This window comes from Paroedura picta, chromosome 11, assembly GCF_049243985.1.
Source record: "Paroedura picta isolate Pp20150507F chromosome 11, Ppicta_v3.0, whole genome shotgun sequence".
NCBI classification, from domain to species: Eukaryota; Metazoa; Chordata; class Lepidosauria; order Squamata; family Gekkonidae; genus Paroedura; species Paroedura picta.
This window is the reverse complement of record NC_135379.1, coordinates 47,186,373-47,199,586: the sequence shown is the minus strand read 5'-3', so window position 1 is coordinate 47,199,586 and position 13,214 is coordinate 47,186,373. Positions and strand designations below refer to the sequence as shown.

General features: G+C 47.9%; 1 protein-coding gene across 8 annotated transcripts in view; it reads left to right on the top strand.

The window, feature by feature from the left end:
* ARPP21 (cAMP regulated phosphoprotein 21) overlaps positions 1-13,214 on the top strand; it is a 264,546-nt gene that overhangs the window by 57,903 nt on the left and 193,429 nt on the right. For 3 of the 8 annotated variants that reach the window (XM_077304032.1, XM_077304024.1, XM_077304027.1), the window contains exon 1: positions 11,848-12,518. The exons of 1 other annotated variant lie outside the window; for it this stretch is intronic. The gene's annotated coding sequence lies outside the window, so the exon portion shown is untranslated. Of the gene's footprint in view, positions 1-11,847; positions 12,569-12,649; positions 12,838-13,214 lie in introns of those variants that run through there. 4 more of the 8 variants (XM_077304034.1, XM_077304033.1, XM_077304026.1 and 1 more) reach the window with 3 other exon arrangements.

Here is a 13,214-nt window from a genome sequence, read left to right as displayed (position 1 = left end):
TTACTTCACTGGTGCTCACAGAAGAATTTTGCTCTTGGATGACTTGTGGCAAAGCCTTTGAGTTTAGGTTTTCACACAGAGGACAAGATGGTTCAATGGTGACTCAGTTCAGTGGGTGAGTACAACTCTCGCCAGAGCGGCCTTGGCTTCACTACATCTCCAGTCTGTTTTTGCTAGGCTTCCTTGGATATCTCTTTCTTAAAACAAAAACAAAAAACACATAACAACAAGAGGGGTGGGAGAAGAGGAAGAAAATGATTTAGCAATTATGGAGGAAATTATATGATGCTAAAATTGCACCATGTTCTGCTGGTTGAAGGGAGGGTCTTGTGCCTTGAAAGGGCTGTAATTTCAGGGTGGGGGAAAATGAAGAAAATTTAAATATGTCTAATGGATGGGGGGGGGGGGGAGGCAGCAGCTGAAGGAAAGTAGGAGGCAATAAAGGAAATGTGTTGTCGTGAGGGTGTTGAGTGATAAATAAGGTTGCATAACAATAAAGTTGGGAGGCCCAGCAGCCGCAACAGCTAAATATTATTCCCTCCCCGTGCCCTGCATTTAATGTGTCACGATCTGCTTTTATGCAAGTGACACTGGGTGTGAAGCAGGCCCAGTTCTGAGAGAAACAATGGCTCAACCTTCCTAGGGACTCCTCAACAAGAGGAAACATCAGCATGAGTCTTATTCCAAATGGGTACAAAGGGAATTGTATGAATCGCTGAGCAGATTCCTGCCAGATCCATCTTTGTGTTGTGCTTTTCGGAACCAAGCTATCAGCAGAAGTCATGCACCAAAAGCACTCATGTGGCCATAGAAAGGGGGAAGGGGGGTTGTGGTGTTTTTTTTACAGTCAAGTAGCTGATGACTTATGGCAGGGGTGGTCAAACTGCGGCCCTCCAGATGTCCATGGACTACCATTCTCATGAGCCCCTGCCAGCATTCGCTGGCTGGGGCTCATGAGAATAGTAGTCCATGGACATCTGGACAGCCGCAGTTTGACCACCCCTGACTTATGGCAACCCCATGGGGCTCTCAAGGCAAGAGACCTTCAGTGGTGGTTTGCCACTGCATGCCTCTACGTCATGAACCTGGATTTCCTTGGTGGTCTCCTATCCAAATAGTAGCCAAGGTCTACCCTACTTAGCTTCCAAGATCTGATGAGACCAAGATAGGCTTTGCTATCCAGGCCAGGCCAGGCCAGGCCAGAATGAGTAGGGGAGTCCAATTTCCTCCCAGAGAAGCAGGACCAATTTGTGTGTGTGTGTGTGTGTGTGTGTGTATGTGTGTGAAAATTATAATCTGACCAAAATACCACCAATAGATGGCCTCCCTACATAATAACCATCTGGACTCCATAAAGCTCATTCCACCTCAGCACTTTATCCTCCCTACTTCACACCCCCTGGATTTTCAAATAGATTGATTTTAATAATAATTCAATTTTTAATGTGGTTTTAATGGCTTAATTGTTTGGATCGATGTTGTAAGCCACCCTGAACCCTCAGGGAAGTGAGTAAGTTGAAAAATTAGCAACAGAAATGGTAGGTCTTTAGGACTGGTCAACACACCAGGTGATAGAATTCTTTTCATTTTGCCTCTCTGCACTTTCACATTTGGCCCCTGGATATAAGAGTCTTTGAAAGAAGGAGAAATGAGCCCTGCACTGTTAGATCCGAGGTGGCCCATGTATGCATTAAGTGATTAATCTGTTGCTGGGTCACCTGGTGATGACCATTTTATTCTCCAGTATTTTTGTGTTTCTGCTTTTTAAAAAATCTCACATCTGATTTTTCATAACTTTTGCCAGCTGCCCCACTGCTGATGATGCCTGTTTTAACTGTTGTTCTCTAATACATCCTAGATCAGTTGGCGGGTTTCTTCTAAGCTGCTTTGGAGATTTTTAGAGCAGCAAAGCAGCTGCTACCTCTTTTAGCAAGTAAACAAATAAAAATGGAGCCGTTTGCTGTTCTTTAATAAACCAGAGGAATAAAAGTGAATTTCTGAGATGAGCCACAAGAAAAGGGAAGATCATGCGGGGCTTTCTGCTCCCAAACTTCACCAAAAGAGAACATAAGTAGGATGATTTAGATCAGGGGTAGTCAACCTGTGGTCCTCCAGATGCTGGCAGGGACTCATGGGAATTGTAGTCCATGGACATCTGGAGGACCACAGGTTGACTACCCCTGATTTAGATTATCTCTGGGACCCATTATTAGGTTTGGAGCCTTGCATGCTCTTCTTGCTGTCTCACCTTGTTAATAACAAACGGGACTGTTCATTGTAAACATTTGCCTCGCACAATACATAAAATCTCCTTCCTTTCAGTGTCTTACAAATTGATGGTTTTGGAAAGCCTAAATACAGCTTTTATTTCAAGAATGCAATGGGTGCTAGCAGTGTGCGCAGTCAGAGGGGACAGGCAGCGGTCGATGTACCTGAGGTGCTGACAGCGTGGCGGTTGAGTGGGGCACAGTGCTGGCAGCCATGGAATGTAGCTGGAGGTGGTTGGGCCACCGCGCACCATCGGAGGTGGCAGGTTCGCTGGCGGATGGGGCAACGTGCGCACTGACAGTTGGGCTGGCATGGCTGCTGGTGAAAGGGTCGAATGGTGGCAAACACATGGAGCCATGGGAGTGCCCTCCTCACTGGCCAGGAAGTGTCTGGCAGCAAGGCTGGCTGAGGACCTCACAGTCAGCTTCTGGAGGTTGGTGCTCCAGGGGCCGGGCCAATCCGGGTGCATCTGGATTGGCCCGTGCAGGCAGAAGCGCAGGCCGGACACCCAAAGGTACCCCGGACAGCGCTCCACCCAGGCTGGCTTTTCCAAAATATTAGAGCCAGCAAATGTTTAGGATATTACAGCTTTTGGGGCAGAATTTGATATTCTTTTGCAACTATAGCTAACAATAATGGGGAAAGGGGAGTAACACTGTTACCTCCCTCCAACCAGTGTGGAAAACTATACACCTTTAGAAAATGCATTAAGTAGTTTCCCCTGTCCTCAGCGAATAGGTTTTTAACTTCTACCAGAGTGAAGGTGATGACCATCATTTGCACTGCATTATATACAGTTAAGAGCCTCTTGTGGCGCAGAGTGGTAAGGCAGCAGACTGCAGTCTGAAGCTCTGCCCGTGAGGCTGGGAGTTCAATCCCAGCAGCCGGCTCAAGGTTAACTCAGCCTTCCATCCTTCCGAGGTCGGTAAAATGAGTACCCAGCTTGCTGGGGGGTAAATGGTAATGACTGGGGAAGGCACTGGCAAACCACCCCGTATTGAGTCTGCCATGAAAACGCTAGAGGGCCTCACCCCAAGGGTCAGACATGACTCGGTGCTTGCACAGGGGATACCTTTACCTTTATATACAGTTATGCAAGCAGACCAGCCCAGGACTAACCATGAAAGCACATGCATGTGTTGCTCAAAAAGCTTATCTTGTAACTCTCACTGTGATCCTGTGTGTGTTGCAGCCTTATTCCAGAGGGGTAGTTAGTCTAAATAGAAAGACAGCAGTACTTTAAGGACCAGCAAAGTTTCTACCAGCATGAGTTTCTGTGAGCCACAGCGTACTTCATTGGCTGCATTATTTATAGAGGAGTTGTGGGGTAGATCCTGACAAGATCACAGGCGTTGATAATGGATTTTATTTGTATTTGCCTTCCAGTTGACTAAGCATTTGTTGGGAGAAAGCAACTTGGGAAATTATTTTGATCAGCCACACTCACAAAACACCTGACTGTGGGGAAATATTTTAGCCTCCCCCTGGAAATTGCAGCCTCCCCTGATGATTTAGCTCTTTTTTTTCAAGGGTGATCATAAGATCAATTTTGATTTAATAGACAGGTAACTTCCCCCCTCCTCCCTCCTGGATCTGATTTGTGGTAATTTTCGCAGTAGTCCAACAGAGCAAGAAAACAGGGCTACAGACTTAATTAATTAATTTAAAAATGAGGACAATAGACAAGAGTCCATGGAATTCAGATTCAGATTCAGAGTACCTTTATTGGCATAAAATTGCAAAGCATAAAACAAAAATTTCAAACAGTTTCAGATGTAAAATCTATCGTAAAAGATTTTCATTTAAAATTGCCAGTAAAAACTTTGCTACTTTTATAATAGTTGCCGAGTCCCTCACATTTAGTATCATTTTAATCCAGTGTTTCTCATTAACACAGCTGAGTTTCAAATTGTAGGCTGTGACTTCTTCGGGTGGTGAATCCATGGAATAAATCCACGAGTGGAGCCTGAGTTGGGTGGGGCTTGGGGAAGGGACAGACTTCAATGGGATTTCCTGCAGATGAACCGGTCTCTGTGGCCTGGAAACCAGTTGTAATGCTTGTAACACCTGGGGTTTGGCAACCCTAGTTTCGACAGTAAACGCCTGGAGAAGTCAAAGGGAATATGCTGCCTTTATTTCTCTTTGCCGTAACATTGATGAGCGCCAAACATATGAATATTTTCTCTGCTTTAGCAAATGGCATTCCAGCCTCTAGAAAAAAATATAATAAGCAATAATAAGGGAGATAATCCAGCTAAGGCCGCATTTTTAAGTCTCGTTTGATTTCAAGTTAAGTGCATGCCTAAATCACTCCAGTGAGAATCGATAGGACTTAGAAAGGCCAGCTTTGAGTGGGATTGTACCCTGGGGTTATTTTTTAAGCTGTGCTTGTCCAAATCCAAACCACTAGGGTGGCAATCCGTTACCGAGGGGATGCATATTAGTTTTCACTGAGAAATGACTAAAAGTAGAAGGGAAGTGCTGGGGATGAAATATTTCTTTCCAGCTTCCTTCCTTGAAATATTGACTCACTTGGGTAATGGAATTGGGTGATCAATGTCATGCTTACTTGTTTATACAGACATCACAGCCTTCGATGCTCAGCCCCCCTTTGGAATCTAAATCCTGCAGTGTTTCAAAGCTCCCTGAGCCCGCATTGAGCAGCACGCCAGTCAGAGAATTCTTTTCCTTATATGAAAAGTAGCAGGCGGATTCCACGCTTGCTTGTCCGTGGACAATGCAGACTCATAGGGTTTGGTGGAAAGAAGCTGTGTTCAGTTCGCTGCAGAAAAAAAAACCTCTACAGGCCTTATGGCCCTGGAAAGGCTAACATTTGGGATCCCTTTAAATAACCAATATTTTGCCAATTAAATGGGCAGTGTCCCTAGATTGTACACACATGGGGAGTTTCCTGAAATGTAAGTTGTGTACAATATTGAGGCACTGTATGTTTGATTTGCAAAGTGTTAGTGGATTGCTTGCCTTTTTCATTGCAACTCTTCCCCTGTCCAAGACTTATAAAGTCAGGAACAATGCTTTTATGTTGAGCGGGTTGCATCTTGCTCCTTTTTATAGACTGCTGTAGGAGACTAGGAGAAGGAGACAATCCCAAGGTCAAAGGATGAGGTCATGGACCACATAACAATGCACTTCACAGCATAGTCACACCTTTCTGTGATCATTGAAGTCAATGAGCTTAGAAGAAGAAGAAGAAGAAGAAGAAGAAGAAGAAGAAGAAGAAGAAGAAGAAGAAGAGTTGGTTCTTATATGCCGCTTTTCTCTACCCAAAGGAGGCTCAAAGCGGCTTACAGTCGCCTTCCCTTTCCTCTCCCCACAACAGACATCCTGTGAGGGAGGTGAGGCTGAGGAAGCGATGATAATACTGTTCAGTCAGAAGAGAAGAGTTGGTTCTTATATGCCGCTTTTCTCTACCCAAAGGAGGCTCAAAGCGGCTTTAGTCGCCTTCCCTTTCCTCTTCCCACAATAGACACCTTGTGAGGTGGGTGAGGCTGAGAGAGCCTGATATTGCTGCTCAGTCAGAACAGCTTTATCAGTGCTGTGGTGAGTCCAAGGTCACCCAGCTGGTTGCATGTGGGGGAGTGCAGAATCTAACCTGGCATGCCAGATTAGAAGTCCGCACTCCTAACCACTACACCAAACTGGCTCTGAAGGGTATAAATGGTCAGTTCCTTCTTTAAAGGGGTGAGTGTAGTTGTTCTGGCCTGCAGCAGAAGTTCCACTGTGTATGCCAGGGCTTAGTGCATGCATCCTGTTGCTGTTACATGACTAAAATGGAAAGTTAACCATGTGGACTGACCCGACTGCTTTGGCATTAGAATATGCAAGATCTGTTGCATGCATGGTTCAACAGCAATATATGAAGAATTTCCTATGGGGAGACCAGCGGAGATGTGCAGTTAGTTATTTAGACTAGGGACTTCTTGGTGTTTTCAAATAATCTCCTCTTGTGTCCTGAACAGCTCAATTGGGGCTTCCTGCTCCTCTAAACACACCTCCACAGTTCATCCTTGATTCCCTCCAGAGGTTGAAGAAGAACACCGTTCTCTCTCCTCTCTCTTTACAAAGCTGTTTCTATTTGCAGTAAAGCTATGAATTCTTTAAGCAGCTGATGCTGCCCCTCTTTAAACTCCACCAACATTTGGACAACAGTTGCAATTTTTAAGAAAGGACAATAGGGAAAAGTTCAAATAAATTATTCCTATAGGATCTGCTTCTGTCCTGCCAAAGAGTCCGAGTCCATTTTTGTTGCTGCTGATAAAGGAAAGCACCTGAATTAATGTATTTTGTCCAAGTGCTCTTTCCCTTGCTCCTTAGTGGGGTAGATCCTGACAAGATCACAGTGTCTGCTCCTTAGTGTCTGTTTCACTTCCTCTAAGTCAGGCTTAATATTTTCCATTGGTAAGTCTGGGCTAACTATCAGGCTCAAGAACCTTGTGAGCAGGCAGCGGGCAACATGGAGCCAGCCTATCACATTGGTATGCAAAGTCTGCTTCTGAAGAGCACAAATCCAAATCCTCCTGGAAATTAACAATTTGGGACCTGCCAACTTTACCTTTGTTCTCATACTGTTCTCATATTATTTTGTGCATCTGAAAATAAGCTAGGGAAGTAGCAAATCGCCTCTGTCATCCAAGCTTTTATCTGCACAGATCTAAGCCCTCTGGGATACATAGAGGATTTTAAGATCTCCTGGAGGCACACTGTCTGTGCTCAGTGTTGAATTTCTAAAAGAGAGAAGTATCAGAGCTTGTTTGCCCAACAGTCTCCCCCCTCCCATTACCTTTCCACACTTTTATCAGGCTGATACTAGGAATAATCATCGGTACCCGAAAGATACTTTGCACATATCTTTTTTTTGGTGGGAGGGGGGGAAAGAACCTTCCCTAATTTTCCATACTTGGAGAATTACTTAAGACACTGAAGGTTGTGGAACTGAGCACTAACATAAATCAAGTTGTCCTTGTGCTGTAATCAGACGAAGCTGAAAGCTCTCAGTCTAATAAAAGTTCATTTTCTCCAGGACTATAATAGGGAGCAATTTGACACAAGCCAGGATTGTTTATCACCACTTCCTTCTTGTATCCTTTTTGGCCATCAGCTCTTTTCCCTGTGACCATGTAAGAAAATGCTCAATAACAGCACAGAGAATAGAAGGTGCCATACGCTAATGGAAACAAGCCAGCAAGCAATTTTGGGCATCCTTGGCTGAATGCTTCCAATTTATTTATTTACTTATTTATATTTATTTATTCCTTAGATTTTTAGCTCGCCACTCTCCAGGGACTTGTGGAGGAGTACAATATAAGCCCCCCTCAAAAAACATGATAAAACCCTAAACAAACAACAACAAAGATAAAAGAGGATAAAACAAGATTGGTGATATACCCCCACCCCCAATCCTTGCAGCTGGATGAGGTACTCTGGATATTATTGCGTAACCTGAGGAGGGTCCCCCGTTGTTCCTGGCTCTGGCCTCAAACAAAGACCAGGCAGAAGAGCTTCATTTTGCAGGCCCCGCAAAACTCTGATAGCTCCGTCAGGGCCCTCAGTTCTCCCGGGAGCTCACTCTACCAAGTCAGGACCAGGACCGAAAAGGCCCCAACCCGGGTCGAGGTCAGGCGTGTTTCTTAGAGGTGTGCACCAGCGGTCTGCTCATGCACAGCCTGTTGGGGGTCATTCTTATAGCCGTCTTTTAGCAGACTTCCAAGGACCCTACAAGGATATTCCAAGGATTTCTACAAAATTGCTCCACAAGGCATTAAGGGGGTGCACAAGACTTTTAAAAGACATCTTTGTTTTATTTTTCGGTTCCTTTTCTTTTTATGGAAAAGAACTTGTTTTGTCTCCGCTACTCACGAGGGACAGTGTGTTTCCAAATGCACTTCTTGTCAAGTTGGATGAAATGTTCTGGATCTGACCCTGTCTCCCAAAGGTTCCCCCCTGTAGGATTTCTGACAAAGGAGAGGAGGAGGGTTTAACAGGCAGAAGGAGGAACCTGGCCAAGTAAGCAAGCATGAGGGCAGCGGAGGCAGCATGGACTGCATTTTGTCAGCCAAAGTCCAATCCTGAACGGCAGGGGAAAGTGGATGCAGATCACATATCAAGGGTAAATAAAATGCCATTGGGCAGCCACTATGTTTAGCAGGAATGTGGGGTTAATCTTTGTGCCAGGATTGCAGGGAATGGAGTATGTGCCCAGGGACTCTGCCCTTCAACTATCAGTTAGAATCACAGAACTCTATGGGAGGTGTAAAGTTCTCCTTAGAGAAATGGAGCCTATAAACAGAAAGGCGCCTGACACCAGGTTCAGCCATTGGTCCATCTAACTCCACAGTGTCTAATCAGACTGGGAGCTGCTCTCCCGTGATTGGGTCTTTCACAACACCTTTAACCTGAGATCTTCTAAATGGTAGTGTAAAAAAACATATATATATATCCCCTTTTTCCTAAAAGAAGGGCTGCAGCTCCATAAGAAGAAGAGTTGGTTTTTATATCCCACTTTTCACTACCTGAAAGAGTCTTAAAGCGGCTTACAATTGCCTGGCCTTCCTCTCCCCACAACAGACACCTGTGAGGAGGGTGGGGCTGAGAGCGCTCAGAGAGAACTGTGACTGTCCCAAGGTCATCCAGGTGGCTGCAGGTAGAGGAGGATTGTGGAAATAAATCTGGTTTCCAGATTAGAGGCCACTGCTCTTAACCACTGTACCATGCCTGACAGCAAGCAGAGACACCAGGTTCCATTACTTACACTGTCAAGTAAAAGGCCATAGAATCATAGAAGCATAGAGTTGGAAGGGGTCTCCAGGGTCATCTAGTTCTGCACAATGCAGGAACTCACAACTACAGGGTAAAGGTGCTGGGAAAGACCTGGTCATAGGAGAGCAGCTGCCCATCAGCGTAGACAACCCTGACTTAATGGCCCAGCAGTTGGGCTTAGTGGAAGGCAGCTTCCTGTTCATGGGCTCCAAGGAGAGATTTGCACATTGGACACAGTCCTGTGATCCCCCATTATTGGTTTATTGAAAGGAGTCAAACCTGTTCCTGCACAGCCATTTCTTTGCATATGAGAATGACTACAGAGTATTCACAAGACAGAGATACCGCACGGCATCAGGGCAGGGGAGAAGTATAGCATCCGCTTCCACTTTAGCAAAAGGTGCATGGAAAAGTTTAGCTCTTCCTGTCTCAGGCAAAAAAGCAAAACAGTTTATTGGCTGAGAGGCCAGCAATTCCCCTCTGCCTCTACTGTAACCCGTCGCAGTCGTCTATCTACAGGCTGGAGGAGGCAAGCAAAATACCTGCCCTGCGTCCAGCATCAGAAGGTAAGAAGTAGCTCTTGCCTGCTTGCCACAGAATCAAAAGTTCTCTCCAAGTCAGCGTTTGATTGGTGTCAGCATTTTGGAAAGACAACCTATGAGCACCATCTTCCTAGAAGATGCGGAGGGGCTGACTGGAAAATGTTCCTGTCAGTTACATATCTTCTGAATCACTCTGTCCTCTTCTCCTCCACCACCTTCTTGAGCTTTGAGTAATGGACAGATCAGATTTCAGACTACTACTAACTGCTGGCAATTTTTCTGGTCCAGCTAGCTATCATAACTCCATTAACAAATAGAGGATTCCCCCCCACCCCCTTCTGTTCAGGTTTTGATTGCTTTAACCCCTGAATGTGTCTACCAATAAACTGCACGTTCATCTCCCTTCTTAGCTCCCCCAGCCACCCCAAATACTCATATAAACACAGACTCTCACATGGTTTCCAGTTTATTTTAGACATCTACAAGGTACCAATGGCATCCTGTACCCAAAACTTCTGGTTCTGGGGAACTTCAAACATCCACGTGGATGTGCCGTCTTCAGGTCTTGTCCGAGACCTAGGCAGAGTCTGAACTTACTTTCTTTATTCCATTGTCAATCCTGTTGAATTCAGATCGCTTTGAACTCAGATCTTCCTCTCCCCCCCCCATTGAAACAGGAAAGTCTTCTGCACGTGGTTAGGGTAGTTCAGAAAGGGGGGGGGGGAAGCCAAGCCTCTTTCTTTCTTTTCTTGAAGGGTGCTCTGCGGGACCTGATGCCTTCTGGTCTTCAGATCATGCTCGGATTCAGCAAGGAGTGTTGTACCATCTGCATGGCGGAGATTACTGAGGTTACGACTTCCAATTTTGACTCCAATGGTAGATTCACTCCAATTTTGACTCCGATCGTAGATTAAGCTTTCGCATAATTACCTCTGCATAAAGGGTAAAAAGAAAGGGTGATAAGATACACCCTTGTCTCAATCCTTGGCCGACCTTGAACCAATCAGTGTCTCCATATATTGTTCGTACTGTGGCCTCCTGATATTACTCTGGTGGTCTGGAAAGGAAGAAGGTGGTCTCCTCTGGAAAAAAATTTCAGCAAGTGTATCCTGCTTGTTTCTTGCTTATCATGTCCGTGATAGAAGCAGGATTAAGAAGTGCAGCTGGCAGCATTAGGCAGTTCTGCTTCCTTTCGGGTGACTCTGGTAGGGTGCAGGGGTCTGACATGGCATTCACAGACAAGCCTGTTTTCCCAGCAGGCCCTTGCTGGGTCTACTGCAAATGATCTATGGCAATTAGATCTGCAGTTGCAACAGCTATAATGTTATTACATGTTAGTGTCCACCTAACAAAACAGAGTAAATGATGTTTTCCCTCTCCAGCTGGGCACCGACTGATCACTCTGGATCCATTCAGCAGGGCCAATAAGTGCTGTGTTCAAAACACGAACCTCGGCTGTCACTTTTAAAACGTCGTTTTTGTTGGCTGCTGTTTTTCCGTGCAGAGCAAAACTGTGAAGGGAGAAAGACCACAACCAGATAAAAGCGTCAGAAATAAAGGAAGACTCTGCACAATGGTGGCTGTTTACTGGCAGACCAGCAGTGTTCCCGAATGGATTTCTAGGCTCTCCTGTGCAATGCGATGCATGCAATTGAGGGATCTTTTGGCTTGCTCTTGCCACTGGCTGATATTCTACGTGAGGCAAATTGGACATTCTCATGGCCTTGCTCATGAATTTAGCCAACTCCTCCAAATTACACGCCGAATCGCATCTTTATGTGCTGCGCACACATGAAAATATGGGTCTGTGCGTGTGTGTATATATAAAGCAATACGTACCCCCTTTCATACACACCCCTCTTAAGGGCCCGGTGAAGTGAACTCCGGCCAATTTTGGCTGGGAAGCAGAAAACGAGGGGCAAAGAGCACTGGTCCTTTAATTGTTTTGGTAGGGGTTTTTTTTTGGGGGGGGAGGAATGAAGGGAGGGAGAAGTGCGCGGGGGGGGGAGAGGCAATTGTCAGAGATTAATGAGCCTCCTGCTTATTAGCGCTGTTCTTGTGCTTTTGTGTCTCTCGGCTTCAGGCTGAGGATGGGCGGGGGCGGGCGCGTGCGGAAGGAGAGGGGGGGGCGGCCTTGTGCCTGCCTGGCGAAGGGATGACACCGCGAGCTCGCCCAGCGAGAGGGGAGGAAAAGCTCCACGCAGCCCCGCGCTCCCCCCCCCCCCAATTTATGAGGCGGGTGCCTGCGCGCGTGTGGCTCCGCGCGCGCGTGGCGCGAGGGCGCCCGAGGGGCGAGCCGGCGGCCCGGGGGAGCGGCGGCGGTGCCGCTGGAGCCGAGCATGAGCGGGCGCGGCCGAGCCGGCGAGCGGGGCGAGCGAGTGGCGCGCGGCTGTCTCTGGGCCGCCGTGTGGGCGGAGAGAGGCGAGGCTGAGGGAGAAGAAGAAGAAGGAGCAGCAGCAGAAGAGGCGGGCGCCAGGCGGCCAGGCAGGCAGTAGCGAGCGCAGGGCGGACAGGGCAGCAGCGGCGGCGGCGAGTCAGAGCCAGCCAGCCAGCGACGCGCTGCCAAAGGGCTGGGCCAGCGTGAGGCGGGGAAGGGAGAGAGGCGGCAGCGGCAGCCCCGGGCAGAGACGGAGCCGAGGGCAGGGAGGGCACGGCCGGCGGGGCCAGCTGGACAGAACTTGAAGCGAAGGGGGAGGGAGAGCGAGCGCCAGAGCCATGCAGGGGAAGAAGTGAGGGAGAGCGAGCGAGCGACGGGCGGACTGCCTGGCTGCCGTGCCCTCGCCCCAGCCCAGCCCAGCCAGGGGGCGACGACGACGAGGAGGAGGACCACCATGACCGTGCGTGGCCGGGCAACGTGGTGAGCTACGGCCGCCTCGCCAGCCACACCCGCCCGGGCGCCGGCCAACGGGGGCTCAGCCGTCTCCAGGCAAGGTAAAGCCCCGGCTTGCTGAACCCTCCAGACGGGAAGAGGAGGGGACAGGGTAAGGTGGTGGGTGGGGTGGTGGTTGCGGGGGGGGGGGGACAACGAGTTTGTGTGTGCGCGTCTGCCTTCGCCTCCCCCGTGTCTGTGTGTCTCTCCCACCTCGACATCTGTAATGTTCAGACACCTAGAATGGATATGCTTCACCCTGCAGTCGTCAACAATGGGGGTCTTGCTCGGAGAGCATTGCTAGGCAGAGAATTAGACAGCGTTCTTTGCCAGTGGTGACAGCGTGGGCTGGTCTGAGGATGCTTCTCACGCACGTGAACGGTAGGTGTGAGTTTCCCAGGGAAAAGCCCTCCGGAGATGCTTAGAAAGTTTTCCTGCTGAGTTACAGTGGCCTGCCCCAGTTCTCCTAAGCTCCATATGCAGCATGCCCGCGATTGTGTGTTGCAACCGAGGTCTCTTGCGTATTGCAACTGAGGTGCTTGACGTTTCTCCTTCCACTGCTGGCTGCAGAACAGCTGGGAGATCTCATAGGAGTGACAGTCAGACTGACAGGCAGGAGAGAGAGAGAGAGCAAGTGTTGCGGAAATAATGAAGGTGCGGGGAGGTAGTTGGAGGTTGTTGCCGAACGTTTTGCTTTGCTGTTCAGGCTCAGAGCGTGTTAGCCGTGGACCAGGTGTGGTTCATGGGAAATAAAACTG